The sequence below is a fragment of the Schistocerca americana genome, chromosome 7 (assembly GCF_021461395.2).
Source record: "Schistocerca americana isolate TAMUIC-IGC-003095 chromosome 7, iqSchAmer2.1, whole genome shotgun sequence".
NCBI lineage: Eukaryota > Metazoa > Arthropoda > Insecta > Orthoptera > Acrididae > Schistocerca > Schistocerca americana.
The window spans coordinates 143,456,897-143,470,702 of record NC_060125.1 but is presented as its reverse complement, the minus strand read 5'-3'; the positions used below and the strand labels follow the sequence as shown (position 1 = coordinate 143,470,702).

Sequence of the window (13,806 nt, the reverse complement as noted above, 5' to 3'; positions counted from 1 at the left end):
GTTGCTATTGGGAATGTAATTATGTGATGAACCGTAATCAAGCACTTTGAATTCATTACAATCTTCTTCACTTAACTCTGGCAGCCGTTCCCATAATGAAACTGTTTTGTATTACAGATGAGGTTTCACCATTCTTTTTTTCTGCTTCTGTAATTTTGAAATATGTAAACAATGACAAGGAAGCAAGCCTGTCAAGCTAATGAACTGTATCTCCACAGATGAATTATCTTGTAGGTAAAATCAGTAGTAATTCATGTTACCTTCATCAGGTGTTTAATTCCTTCCATTGCAGTAATTTTGCATCATTAGCTTAACTATTCTCCTTCCTTGTGAAGTCATTTTTATCTAACAAAGAGCACACACCAATACTAACCCCTTCACAGTGAATAGTTCACAAAGCTAAAGTGTGATGTGGCAATAAAAGCAATGTGACTGCATTGACAGTGCTTACAAAGGGCACTCATAGTTTATCTAGTGTTTCTCTACTTACTGATTCTTGCTGTTTGAAATGTCATACATAAAGTGTTTCAAGAATTCATGGAAAGATGAATGATTCAGCAATGAGATGTGATGCAATGTTTCCTCTTGGCACTGTAAGCTTTGTTATTAGCTGGTAGACAACATATACTTCTTGTTCAGCACATAGGAAAATAGTGCACAAATGCAGCAAAATTAGATTATGCAAAACAATCAGATAATGGTTTCTGCTGAGTTAAAACATATTTCCAATTTTACTTCATGAAGTAAGCAGTCAGAAGAGCAAAATGCCCATACATTTTGCTGATCCGAAAGTTGATATGCACTTACTTGAGACAGAAGAACATAATTGCCAATATGTCTGTTTTAAAATAAGTTAGTTACTTGGAGGTATGCACCACCTTATTCTCGCAGGAGGAAGGAATAGAGATATGCTGTTTTGACACAACAGGGAGCTGATTACCATGAGCACGCACATTAAAAAAACCAAAATCACATTTTAGGAGATTCGTTCCTCTGACTCCCACATGACAGTGTGTGTAATAGTCTCTGGGCTCTGCAACATGCTGCTGTCAAAAAAAGGTGTGGTCAACTGTTGCTTGCAGCATATCCGGTGTAATCAGAGTGACAGGTCAGCTTATGCTATTCTTCTGATCAGGAAGAGTACGGATAGATCTCTGATAGACACCATCTGTCAGATATATTCACAGCCAGTCACATGGATTTAGGTCAAGGGATCTGGAATGACACACATCTTGAAATTTCCTAGAGATGATGCGGTCATTACTGAAGGTTTCTCGAAGCAAATCTTTCACCTGGCAAGTGACGTATCGCTCCATCTTCCATGAAAATAGTGTTATGGACACAGTTGCATTCTTGAAAAGCTGGAATCACGTGTTGCACAAGGAGGTCCTTATAGTGTGTAGGCGTCACAGTACACTTAAACAGGCCAGCGTGGCGTCGTCATCTCACAGGAAAAGGGTCTGAGAATGAAGAGCCTTCTGGAACCACATCACAGAATCTCATAAGCTTAGTGCAATGGATGTCCCAGCACAACATGTGTGCAGTAGAACACCATATTTGACAGTTTCATGCATTCATTGCACCGTGCAGAGTGAAATGTGCCTCATTCATCCAAAGAATATTCCCTAGCCACATGTCGTCCATTTCCATGCACGCCAAAATACTAAACGTGAAGCACAGTGTTGTAACCTGTCTTGGGGATTCATTTTTTTCGCATTCTGAATCTTGTAGGAGCCAGAGTGTAAAAAGCGCTGTAAAATCTTTTGAATAGTTGACCAGGGGAGAGCGGCTCAAGCACTGGCTGGAGAATCAATATAGCTATAGCAGCTTCGTCCTCGACTAACGAGGGAATGGACCACCTCCCCTATCTGCTGCACCACCTATTCCACTTGTGTCATCAAATTTCTTGATCATATTCTTTAGCAGATTTATTAATATGAGGCCTGTTCTCAGCTGTTTCTGTTGGCAATATTCTTGCATTGCACCCCTGTTATTGGTGCCATTCTGATCAATCAACTTTACCAACATTGTATGGTTTTTCTTCTCAATAGCAATTGCGTTTCATATGGAAAACGTCAACCTTCTTAACCACAAAATAAATCAACATGCTTCCCCAAGCAAGAAGCAGCATCATCATGTCAAAACAGGAAACATTTTTCATTTGACTGCTTACAGTGCCATATTTTCACCTGGTGACAGAAAGTAGAACTATTTTTTTCCTGTATACTCCATGAGTGCATCAGTTAACAAACATACTTAAAATGTTTCAGTTTCCTGCATTCAGAACATCATCAGTTAATTATAACCACACAGTATGTATTCATTCGACCTTTCAATTGTCCCTCCTTTGGTTGTTACTGGCTTGTCCCTATTTTCTTTTTCTGAAAGTTATCTTTAATTTTCAAATATGCTTATCTATCTTTCCCCTAATCTTGCACATTTCTACAGCCTTGTGTTTGTCCTCTTGCCATTCCTGCTTTGCCATTGTGTGCTTTCTGTCAGTCTCATTTTTTAGATGCCTGCATTTCCTTTCATTTGCTACGTTTGTATATTTTCTTATTTTGTCATTTATATTCAATATCTCCTGTGTTATCCAGGGCTTTCAAATAGAGCTTGACTTTTATGTATGTGATCCTCTGCTCTGCCTTCCTCGTATCATCTATCACAACTACCAGCTTGTCATCTCTTGTATTCCTTTCACCCGTTTCAGTCAGTTGTTGCCTAATGATCCCTTCGAGACTCTCAACAACCTGTGGTTCTTTCAACATACCTAGGTCCCATCTCCTTAAATTTCTTACTCTCTGCAATTTCTTCATAATTTGTGAGTCACCAACAACAGATTAAAATTGGCCAAAGTCCACATCTGCTTCTGAAAGTATCGTGCAGTTTAAATTCTGATTTTGAAATCTATCTCTTACAAATGTATAATTTGTCTGAAACTGTCTGAAAAGATCTTCCAAGTATATAGCCTACTTACATGATTGTTAAAACAAGTATTTGGAATGCAAATTATACCAGATCACTATCCATTTCATTACTTTTCTCCAGTCCGCATTGTCCTACTAATTTTCTTTCTCTTTATTTGCCTACTACCACTTCCAGTCTGACCTTACTATTTGAGTAATTCCTTTTTGTTAGAGATAGTTGGCATATAAAGTTCTACTATGGTGAGTGTTGACTTTGTGTCTTACCTCAGCTATAATAAAGTGTTCGGTATACTGTTCATTGTGTGTCACCTGCATTCCCATATTCTTTTTATGCTTGCTTTCTATTTGATTTTGTGTTGATAACACTTTATTCACCTGACCAGATGCACTAATCTTCCTGCCAACAGTCTCCACCGATTCCCAGTATATGTAACTTCAACATGTCTATTTCCCTTTGTAAGTTCTCTGACCTATAGTACCTATCTGATTAAAGGATGTTAACATTCCACACTCAGCCCTGTGGAAGAACTGTTTTGTTCTTTTTAGTGTCGTCCTCCTGAACAGTCCCCACCTGGATAGCCAAATGGATGACTTATTCTACCTCCAGAATATCTTACCAAAGAGGATGCCATTGTCATTAAGCCGTACAGTAGAGCTACATGCCCTCAGGAAGAATAATGGCTGTAGTTTCCTCTTTCTTGCAGGTTTTTGCAGAACCAGCATAGGAAGTCCATGTTGGCTATTATTGCAAGGCTTGATTAATCAGACATCCAGATCCTTGCCACTGCAACTACTGAATAGGCTGGTGATCCTATTCTGGAGCCACAGGTTAGTTTGATCTCTCCTCACACACCCCTTCATTGTGGTTGCACCTAGGGTACTATTATTTGTATTGTTGAGGCAAGCAAGCCATTACATGTCAGCAAGGTCATGGGGGCCGGTTTACTACATCCAGTTATAAAGCCAGCTTGATTCTTCACATAGTAAAAATATAATTTTTTCCCCTCTACGGTTTTAGATAATGTTTGTGGAAATCTTGTACTACATTAACGAGACAAAAGTGATCTGCAGGGTATTGATATTATTATTATTATTATTATTATTATTGCTTGTTATAAGGTAGAATAATTTTAACTTTGTTTTGGTATTAGGGAAATCTATTCTTCTGCAGACGTTCCATAAGTAATTTTCTGTTTGACTTTGTATTGCTTGTTATCCAACATTAACCAATTCTGTTGAACATCTTCTCCAGTTGCCTTTTCTTTTCTTACACATTACCTTAATTACTTCCAGTATTAACTATTGATGTTTCTGATTCATACAAACGTTTAAATGGCTTGTAATATTTCTACAGTTTTTTTGTACTGGGCGAGGTGGCACAGTGGTTAGCACACTGGACTCGCATTCGGGAGGACGACAGTTCAATCCCGTCTCCAGCCATCCTGATTTAGGTTTTCCGTGATTTCCCTAAATCGTTGCAGGCAAATGCCGGGATGGTTCCTCTGAAAGGGCACGGCCGATTTCCTTCCCCATCTTTCCCTAACCCGAGCTTGTGCTCCATCTCTAATGACCTCGTTGTCGACGGGACATTAAAAAAAAACACACCAAACAAAAAAACACTACAGTTTTTTGTCTGTTGCTAATTACTTGTCATCTGCTTATTAACTAATCAGATGAGGCATCTACCCAAGGTAATTTTTTGTTTTGTTTTCTTCGTATTCTTATTGCTTTCAATTCCTTTTGAAGACTTATCTTAAGAACAACTTCTTTTCTATTTTACACTGATAAGTACAATTTTACTTTTAGTTCCATTTGAATCTTAACAAATATACACACATCAAAAAAAGTTTTGCATCACCCCAGTTCTTAGAACTCCTGAAGACAGATGTTGACTGTGGATATTGTATCACAGACACAGTCTCTTTGACTGTTCAGAGATGTCACTAAACCCACACAAAGATGTAAACAACCCTGCATGAGCAGCGCCTCTTAGAGAGAGGGGTTCCGACAGCCGATCAGTCCCAGTCATTCCACCAGGAAGGAGGTATACAACTCGTGTTGTCTGTAGTTAAAGCATACCTAGATGGTTAATGCTGCAGTTCGATCACTTCTGCATTGTTACTTTGTGCCAGGAAGGGCTCTCAACAAGGGAAGTGTCCGGGTGTCTCGGAGTGAACCAAAGCGATATTGTTCGGACATGGAGGTAAAGAGAGACACGAACTGTCGATGACATGCCTCACTCAGGCTGCCCAAGGGCTACTGCTGCAGTGGATGACCTCTACAGGACATCATGTTACAACTCAAACTGTGCGCAACAGGCTGCATGATGCTCAACTTCACTCCCAGTGTCCACGGCGAGGTCCAGCTTTGCAACCACGAGACGATTCAGCACGGTACAGATGGGCCCAACAACAAGCCGAGTGGACTGCTCAGGATTGGCATCACATTCTTTTCACCAATTAGTGTCGCATATACCTTCAACCAGAAAGAGATATATTTGGAGCAACCCGGTCAGGCTGAACGCCTTAGACACACAGTCCAGCAAGTGCAGCAAGGTGGAGGTTCCCTGTTGTTTTGGGGTGGCATTATGTGGGGCCAACATATGCTGCTGGCGGGCATGGAAGGCACCGTAATGGCTGTACGATGTGTGAATGCCATCCTCCAACCAATAGTGCAACCATATCGGCAGCATATTGGTGAGGCATTCGTCTTCATGGACAACAATTTGCGTGTCCATCATGCACGTCTTGTGAATGACTCCCTTCAGGATAACGACATCGCTCGACTAAAGTGGCCAGCATGTTCTCCAGACATGAACCCTATCGAACATGCCTGGGATAGAATGAAAAGGGCTGTTTATGGACAATGTGACCCACCAACCACTCTGAGGGATCTACGCCAAATTGCCGTTGAGGAGTGGGACAATCTAGACCAACAGTGCCTTGATGAACTTGTTAATAGTATGCCACGACAAATATGGGCATGCATCAATGCAAGAGGTTGTGCTACCAGTGTGTACAGCAGTCTAGACTACCACCTCTGAAGATCTCGCTACATGGTGGTACAACATGCAATGTGTGGTTTTCATGAGTAGTAAAAAGGGCAGAAACAATGTTTATGTTGATCTCTGTTCCAATTTTCTGTACAGGTTCTGAAACTCTCGGAACCGAGGTGATGCAAAACTTTTTTTATGTGTGTATTTTCTATATTTACTTTTATAAAAGATTTTGGCAGATAAATATGTTATTCATCTTGCTAAATTCTGCTGTTGTATGAAATCTTTCGGTGCCATAGCAGTAGGTCACACAGAGAAATTAGTGTTTACTTTTGGTCTTGTTTTTGCATTAAAATCTCTGTTTATCATTTTTGTAGAGGCATTTGCTGTAATTTGTCACTTTATCTAACTGTTTTTAGCTGTCTCCTGAGTCTTCACGAGAATATGTGTGTGTGTGTGTGTGTGTGTGTGTGTGTGTGTGTGTGTGTGTGTACCGCAATGAAATATCATTATGAAATGAGTTTTGCTATTCCTATCTGTCCTCACAGCCTTACTTCAGCCAGTAACTCTTCTCCTAACCCCCAAACTTTCACAGAATATAGGAGACTAGATGCTGGCAGAAGTAAACCTGTAAGGATGGGTTGTGAGTTGTGCTTGGATAGCTGAGTTTATGTAGCACATTCCCGTGAAAGGCGATGATTCCTGATTTCCTGCAGTCTGGCAGGCGTTTAAATCTGCCACGAAATTTCAAGTCAGTGGACGTACAACTGCAGAGTGAAAATTCATTTTGTAGTTTTGATATTATCTGAGATTATTCTGTATCTGTTACATTGTTATTAATTTTCTTACTTCCAATAATGTGTACATCTGGATTCCCTCCCTGCTCTGTTCCTTTGTAATATAACACTTGTCCTGGTTTTTTTTTTATTTGAGCTTTTTTTGTCAGATTCCGATACTTTTTCTAATATAACTCTTCTTCTATCTCTGTTAGCCTACTGTTAGATCCTTAAGTTCTATACTTTATTATTTCTAAATTAAAAGTGGTATAGCAGTGGCAGCATTTGTACAGTCTATTTGATTGTTAGTACAGCCAAATTTTATATTGGAAAGCGTAGGTGCAGAAGTTCGTGGGTTACCACATGGCCTAAATCCACAATCCATATTCCCTCAATCCACTGCTCCTTTTCTGTGATAAAATAGTGTGCTAGGACCCAAAGCATTTGGGAGATACACCTGAACAGTGCTAAACCTTCCAATGACATGATAACAGCAGTTGCAGCCCATGCCCGAGTGATTGAGTATCTCTCTCCCTCTCTAAGTACACTCTTTATATACATAGTTTTGTGTTTCTTATTGAGCATATACTCTTATTGCTTGCTCCAAGGAGGAGTCTGAGGTAATATCTACAATGAAACAGGAACTGTGTCATCACTCATATTAATATGTGACATTCTTTTATTGTACGGATTGATAATGCACAAACACAAAAGGCTACCAGTCTTGAGTCTTCAGATTTATCCAGGAGTAACGAACCGAGGTGTCAAGATGAACTTTGCCAATTGTACTGAAGCAGATGCATTTAGCTACAAAATAGCAGGTCAGCAACTGGAAGCAGTTAATTCCACAAATTATCTGGGAGTATGCATTAGGAGTGATTTAAAATGGAATGATCATATAAAGTTGATCGTCGGTAAAGCAGATGCCAGACTGATATTCATTGGAAGAATCCTAAGGAAATGCAATCCAAAAACAAAGGAAGTAAATTACTGTACGCTTGTACGCCCACTGCTTGAATACTGCTCAGCAGTGTGGGATCCGTACCAGAGAGGGTTGATAGAAGAGATAGAGAAGATCCAACGGAGAGCAGCGCGCTTCGTTACAGGATCATTTAGTAATCACGAAAGCGTTACGGAGATGATAGATAAACTCCAGTGGAAGACTCTGCAGGAGAGACACTCAGTAGCTCGGTACGGGCATTTGTTAAAGTTTCGAGAACATACCTTCACCGAAGAGTCAAGCAGTATATTGCTCCCTCCTACATATATCTCACGAAGAGACGATGAGGATAAAATCAGAGAGATTAGAGCCCACACAGAAGCATACCGACAATCCTTCTTTCCACGAACAATACGAGACTGGAATAGAAGGAAGAACCGATAGAGGTACTCAGGGTACCCTCCGCCACACACCATCAGGTGGCTTGCGGAGTATGGATGTAGATGTAGATGTAGATTTCAGTATTAAAATTAATTTTCCTCTTGGCATACTGATATAGTACCCTGTCTTCCATGCTGCATGTTTTGCTGTTGAGTCATTCTCCACATTCTCAATTTAAAATTTTACGTCTCTTTAGATGGTTTTAATTCCTTTTCCTTTTCTAGTCATTGTTTGTTAGCAAATGTTCCTCCTCCAAACAATTTCATTTAATCTTGGCTGTCTGTGTCAGAATGATATGTATATGCTGTGACTTACCAAATGAGAAAGCGCTGATAGATAGTAATAACACACACACACACACACACACACACACACACACACACACACACTTCAAGCTTTCGCAACCCAAGGTTGCTTCATCAGGGAAGAGGGAAGGAGAGGGAAAGACGAAAGGATGTGGGTTTTAAGGGAGAGGGTAAGGAGTCATTCCAATCCCGTGAGCGGAAAGACTTACCTTACGGGGAAAAAAGGACAGGTATACACTCGCACACACTCACATATCCATCCGCACATATACAAACACAGGCAGACATATGTAAAGGTAAAGAGGTTGGGCAGAGATATATATATTTCAGTAAGGTAATTTCTACTTGATTATCATTATCCAATTTCCCAAAAGCTTTATCTGTTGTTATGTTGTGGTTATGTTCTAATGACCTTCTGGTGCTACTTAAATGATAGTGTGTTCAAAATTAATGCTCAATAAAAACCATCTCAACTGTATTATTACAAATTTATTGTGTTATGACCGTTTTCATTAGTTGAACATCATCAGGTTGTAGTGGGTAATACGTGAGCCTGATGTGCAGAAGGTTGCAGGTTTGAATCTCGTCAGGTGCTTAAAAATATTTTATTTTTAAGCAGTTACCAAAATTTTTAATAAAGTAATTGATTTAAATGTAACTTTATAAAATTTCTAACCCTTTACATGTCATTTTAATTATTGAATAAATGTTTAGATTTACTCTTCCCCCACCCCCACCATTTGGAATCTTTGTGCACTTGATTTTAATTATTTTCTTGTATTTTGATTTAATTTCTTTAGTTTGATCAGCGTATATTTTTGTCATTGCTGTTGCCTTCATTATTTTTATTTCTCATTTTGCACATTTATGTATAATCCTTTCTTTTGTTTAAATCTTCATCTCTGTTTCAAATGTTTGTATGACAATTCCCATCCACAAAAATGCACATCTTGTACCTAACAGAAAATACATTTTTGACACCAATGCACAGCCAGTATAGATAAAAATAATGATCAAAGTCATTTCAATAACCATTTAAAAATAAATGTTTTGAAGCAGTTGATGAGATTTGAACCCATAACCTTCTGCCTGTCACGCTCATATCCTATCAACTATGTAACAGTGCCACTGTATGTACAAGTATCAATTTTAATGCTCTAGAACATTAGGCAAAATTACAAAATTTTACTCGCAAATGAGGACCCACCAGGCTGAATGAATGTTCATTTGGTGAGTTGATACCTGGGATCTTGATCTACATCAAGATGTTTATAGTTTCAAAAAGTCTATCCCACTCCTGGGGACCTCTCTTACTCAGTTGTGGAATGGCCCGGTCTGGCCAGTTTACTATCCACAGCATGCCATGTTTGCTCACTATACTTTTGCCAGACTGTCAGCAGAATGTTTATGGTCGGTGTTTCTGCATTTCGTCCGCCTGTATCTACCAGACATGACTTTAGCACAACTCGGCGAGGATTTAGTATAAGGTTGTTACCATTGTGAGTTACTTATTTTATTTGTGAAGATGCTGCAGCTTTAATCTAATTTCCTGTTTTGTTGAACTCCAGGCAGCCTAATGTAGTAAAACAGATGAAACAGGTCGCAACACAGTAAATGAGTAATAGTACAGCTGTGGCGCTCAACATGGTCAAGAGGTCAGAATTGGTCAACTGCGTAAAATAAACAAATAATGAAAAAAGCCTTGCATGAAAATTGTTTCATTAAGAAATTCTTCTTATGCGTGGACCTATACATAAAGAAAAAAAGTCCTTGTGAATGAAAGTGTGTGCACACCTGTTAACTCAGTTTCCCACTCTAGTCCTCAAAATGTTGAAAGGGAGTGGTTTAAGCACTCATCTCTGTGGTATTCGTTTTTTCAAAGGGTTCCCTTAATCTATTAAGGCAAGTATTGGAATGGTTCCCTTGCTTTGGACACACATGGGAAGGAAATATATTGCATCCTTTTCAAACTTGTGTTGTCTCTCTAATGACATTATTGTTGGCAGGATGTTAACACCAATCATCCTGTTTTCATTTTGGTACTGTGGAAGTAACTGGTTACATGACATTTAAAGAATAGTGCCATTTGATGTGTTAAATTTTTCCTAAGTTTTCCATTATTTTTACTGGAGTAAACAGGAATTTATGAAATAATCCTGCTGTTGATGAGATGTGTGTGGCTAGGACAAAATGGCTTCCCAGTCCCCCCACCCACTCCATAAGCTGGACTTTGAATTCCTATCTTTCTTCTGCATTTCTTGAGTCCGGACGAGTGAGTGGAAAAATGTGTACCTAATGTTTGATGGCTGTCATTTTTTTTTTTTTTTTTTACTTCTAAATGATGTCGAATGTTACTTTATTCTACTTACTCGTGCCCAGTCTCCACCCCCTCTTGATGCTTCTTTCTCGTTTTTGAAATTTGGAAAAAACTGTTTGTGATTATTACTTAATTTTCCTTCATCACTTAGTCGTCGTTGATCTGAAGCTTGACTTAGTTATAAGACGTTATAAACATTTATTGCATTAAGAACATTAGTGTGTTTTAAATGAATGGAGTGAGCTTCCCTTCGGTATGGTATTGATTACATTGCATTTATAAATGTTGTGCTCTTGTATTACACAGTTTCAGAGTTGCATATGTCAAGTTTAGACTTTATTGATTGCATATGCTGTGATTTCAGAAAGAAGGAAAAGTTAACAGCATGTATTTTCTAGGTCAACTGTCGGTGAGTTGTTACTGAATACAAAATTTTTGTGGTACAACTGGAAAAATTTCCAGATTTTGTTTACTCACTTCATGTAAGAAAGTACGTCATATTTGTAATCAACGGAAATCCAAATCCAAGTTTCTGAAAATGTAATGATTTTTATATTACGTCTAGTAATTCTATGCTGTGACACAATTTTTCACTCTCAATCTGTACTCCACATAGTTTCATGTATTGTTGGACTTCATGCTTTCTTCATTAATAACATGTTAATTTTCCATGGACTGAGTCTCTAATACAATAAACTGCTTATGTTTACAGGTTCTGAGGCAACGCAAGACCGTACTGGATTTGTGAGTAGGAACTTATTTCTTGTGAATCTATGCTGAAATCAAACATTGTTAACAACATAAGTAACGTCTGTAGAGAAATGCAGCATCTGCTGGAAAGTTACAGCTGAAATAAGTAAACAGTTGTACCTGAAAATTAGTTCATGGAGAAGCAGTGGCACCATTAAGGAAGAGTGACAGAAAACTTTAAGACAATTAGATGACTGCATTGGTTTTCTCCAAATTCCACTAATGCAGCAGATTTCATCATTCAGCACACTTTTACTAAAGCTAAGGACTTGGACATCTAAATTCCAAATTCTTGTGAGGATTGTACTCATAATTTAACTGAAATAATGTAAGGGCTCCACTTGATGTTCACAAAGGTTTATACACAGCAAGAGAATTCTTTGTTCTTTCTATATGCAAAGTCTTCAGCATTCCTTGGACTAGTATCTGTAACGGGACTATTCATGTCACTTTATTGTACAAAAGTGAGAAAATTGTAGGGAAATCTTAGCAGATGCAGATAAAATTATTGATAATTAAAATCAATGAGTAAAATAAGTGACCTGCTTGAAATCAAAAGATGTATTGCAAACATGCTGTTGAACATCTCATTAAACATCTTGTAGTTTCTTCCATCTCAGCAGTAGGACATCTTTGTTTTGCACCCCCCAAGTACAAACCTGGACTACATAATCTCCTCCAGTTCAAGAATAGGAACTCTGCTATTATGTCCAATTATTCAGGATTAAGATAAATAGCCACATTTTTAAGCTGTGTATTATGTTGCAGTCATGTACTTGGTCTTAACCAACACTCATTCTTAAGAGCACTTGCTGAAAGTGAACTTAAAATTAATGATTGAGGAAGAGGTCCAGTGAAATTTTCACACTGCTATTCACTTTAGTTTTGACAATTTTTCTTACCACACCAGACAGCTGTGCACCTATTATAAGTCAGTTCTTTGTTACTTCCTTAAATCCATAGATTAATTAATTTCATGTTTGTCTAGTAAACATTTCAATCATATTAAAAATGTTGACCGGTATTATTCTTATTTCATCAGTAGAAACTTTCCGAGTTTATTTTAATGTGTTTCAGAGTATTCAACTTTGTTGTATGTAATGCTGCCACCCTGTTTTATCAAAAACAAAACTGAAACCACTGTTTCTGTTCATTTTACCTAAGTATGACAATTAGAACACACAAAATAAAACAATATACCAATTTAATGATATGGATATAATAGAGGGAAACATTCCACGTGGGAAAAATATATCTAAAAACAAAGATGATGTGACTTACCGAACGAAAGTGCTGGCAGGTCGATAGACACACAAACATACACACAAAATTCAAGCTTTCGCAACCAACGGTTGCTTCATCAGGAAAGAGGGAAGGAGAGGGAAAGACGAAAGGTTATGGGTTTTAAGGGAGAGGGTAAGGAGTCATTCCAATCCTGGGAGCGGAAAAAAGGGGGAAAAAAGGACAGGTATACACTCGCACACACACCCATATCCAACCGCACATACACAGACACCTGTGTCTGTGTATGTGCAGAAGGAATATATAATATTCCTTCGAAATTTCTAAAGTCATTGGAGGAGTTGACACCCAAGTAACTATTCAAGTTGGTGTGTAGAATCCGAGTCCAGAGACATACTATCAGACTTATAGAAAAATATAATTTACACAGTCTCAAAGATAGCAAGGGCAGATAAGTACAGGGTGGGACAAATAAAAACAGCCCAGGCATGTGGATATGATTGGATGTGAATGTATACATATAATCGCACCCCAACAGCATGATGAGCAACTGCCCCTACAGCTGGCCGAACCTTGGAACACATTTACACAGTTTTCATATCTGACAGAGTTGCAGTCCTAGCTTGCCATCCAGGTCACCTGATATGTCAGTGAGTGATTGCTTTGTGTGGTGAGTGCTGAAGTTTAAGGTGTACCAAAACATCCTCATAGTCTTCAAGAACTGCAGCAGAACTTTTTTGATGAGATTGCAGCAATTCTAGCAGTCCAGCCTCAATCTGCTTTCGTCACCTTGCTGACCAGGGCCCAAAAGTGCAAAGAGATGAATGGCTGTCACTTTCAACATCTGCTTTAGTCGGGTTAGTATTCTGTTTTCTTCCATGTACTATGTTTCTTTGTACCCTGGAACTCTGTTCTCCGGGCCGCTTTTATTTGACCAACTCTTCAAAAATTATTGCACAATGAGGTTAATGGCCCATGCTTTCAAGTTTCTGACAAGAATAATATACAGAAGAATGGAAAAGAAAATCGAGAATCTGTTAGGTGTCACTCAGTTTCCTTTTTGGAAAGGTAAGGGACCAGAGGAGCGTTTCTGACATTGCGAAGACTTGAGAA

General features: G+C 38.6%; 1 long non-coding RNA gene across 1 annotated transcript in view; it reads left to right on the top strand.

The window, feature by feature from the left end:
• The first annotated feature begins 3,654 nt into the window (after positions 1 to 3,654).
• Positions 3,655 to 13,806, top strand: part of LOC124621989 — a 29,325-nt gene continuing 19,173 nt past the window's right edge. The window contains exons 1-2 of the long non-coding RNA XR_006980591.1: positions 3,655 to 3,755; positions 11,414 to 11,445. This is a non-coding gene — a long non-coding RNA (uncharacterized LOC124621989). The remainder of the gene's footprint in view (positions 3,756 to 11,413; positions 11,446 to 13,806) is intronic.